This window comes from Mandrillus leucophaeus, unplaced genomic scaffold (assembly GCF_000951045.1).
Source record: "Mandrillus leucophaeus isolate KB7577 unplaced genomic scaffold, Mleu.le_1.0 Scaffold662, whole genome shotgun sequence".
Taxonomy (NCBI): Eukaryota; Metazoa; Chordata; class Mammalia; order Primates; family Cercopithecidae; genus Mandrillus; species Mandrillus leucophaeus.
In genome coordinates, this window is record NW_012107164.1 from 508,529 (window position 1) to 510,737 (window position 2,209).

The following is a 2,209-nucleotide window of genomic DNA, read 5'->3' on the forward strand; positions in this document are numbered from 1 at the left end:
GTGTTTCTTGGAGGCAGTATATAGTTGGGTCTTGTTTCTTTGCCTATTCAGCCACCCTATGCATTTTAATTAGAGAATCCTGCTCATTTACATTGCAATGTTATTGATAAGTAAGGACTTATTATTGCTTTTTTTTTCCTGGTTATTTTGTAACTCCTCACTTCCTGTCTTCCTTTTTTACTGTCTTCCTTTGAGGATACTTGTTTTTTTCTGGTAGTTCTTTTAATATGTTGCTTTTTATGTTTAGTATATAAATATGTATTAGTCTGTTCTCACGCTACTATAAGGATATACCTGCGACTAGGTAATTTATAAAGAAAAAGGGGTTTAATAGACTCACAGTTTTACATGGCTGGGAAGGCCTCACAGGGCAGAAAGCAAAGGAGTAGCAAAGGCGTGTCTTACATGCAGGCAGGCAAGTGAGTGTGTGCAGGGGAACCGACCTTTATAAAACCATCAGATCTTGTGAGACTTATTCACTGTCACGAGAACAGCATGGAAAAAACTTTCCCCCATGATTCAATTATCTCCCACCAGCTTTCTCCCATGACACATGGGGATTATGGGTGCTACAATTCAAAATGAGATTTGGGTGGGGAAAACCAAGCCATATCAATGCATATTGTTGTTTTTTGTACTGTGGTTACCACGAGGCTTACAGAATACATCTTATAGATATAAAAAGTTATTTCAAAGGGATGACAGCTTATATTTGATGAGAAAAAAGAAAAAAAAGAACTTAAAAATACCTCTACACTTTAACTCTATTTTTCCTACGATTTGACTTTTGGTTGTCTCAATTTATATATTTTTGCCGTTTATCTCTTACGAGGTTGCTATAGCTATTGTTTTTGAGATATTTGTCTTTTATATGTCATAGTAGAATTATGAGTGAATTGCAAACCACAATTACAGTATTAGATAATTCTGGGTTTGTCTGTGTACTTAATTTTCCCACTGAGTTTTATACCTTCAAATGTTTTCTTTTTGCAAATTAATATTTTCTTTCTTTCAGATTGAAGAATTCCCTTTAGCATTTCTTGTAGAACAAGTCTGGTGGTGGTGAATTATCTCAGCTTTTGTTTGCCTTGGAAAGACTTTATCTCTCCCTCATATTTGGAGAGCTTTTCTGGATATAGTATTCTTAAATAGAATTTTTTTTTCCTTTCAGCACCTTGATAATGTGATCATTCCCTCCTAGCATGTATAGTTTCTGTTGAGAAGCTGGTTGTCAGAAAAATTGGAACTACTTTACATGTTAATTTTTATATGTTATTTGTCTTTTCTCTTGTTGCATTTAAGATCCTCTCCAACCCCTTGACCTTTGAGAGTGTGATTATTAAATGCCTTAGAGTAGTCTCATTTGGGTCAAATCTGTTTGGTGTTCTCTGGCCTTCCTGTACCTGGATATTTATGTCCTTCTCAAGTTTTGGAAAGTTTTCTATTAATATTCCTTTGAATAAGATTTTTACTCCTTGCTCTCAGTCAGCTTCCTCTTGAATACCAATAATTCCCACATTTGGTCTTTTGAGGTGATTTTCTATATGTTGTAGGTAATTTTTGTTGCTTTCCATTCTCTTTTTGTTTTTCTACTCTGACTATATTTTCAAATAGCCCTCTTCAAGTGCATCAATTCATTCCCATAATTAATCCGTTTCTGCTGCTGGAGTCTCTAATGAATTTTTCAGCTGAGTAATTCTGAGTATTTCTCAGGTCCAAGACTTCTGTTTGATTTTTTAAAATTATTTTAATCTCTTTGTTAAAGTGCCCTGACAAACTTCTGCATTGTTTTTTCTGTGCTATTTTGGCAGTTACTGACTTTCCTTAACACTTCTATTTTGAATTATTGGTCAGAGAGGTCACATACCACCACTTCATTGGGGTCAGTTACTGGTTCCTTGCCTTGTCTATTTAACGAGGTCGTGGCTCCCTGGTTGCTGTTTTTTTGTGTGTGTATGTAAATATATATTGTTGCTTGGAGGGTTTATTCCAGTCTTCTTTGTCTGGCTTGTTGTTTTTCTTTTTTGGATATAGTTGCTTAGAGATTCTTTGTAATTTACTTGAATTTATTTTACTTTTCCCACTAGGTGTCTGCCTCTTGTTGCCACTAGAAGGCGCTGTAGGTTCAGGCTTGCCTTGTCTACAGTAAAGGATCGGAGTACTGGCCCTCCTGAATGGGGGAGGTCGCAAAAGGGACATCCTGGCAGTG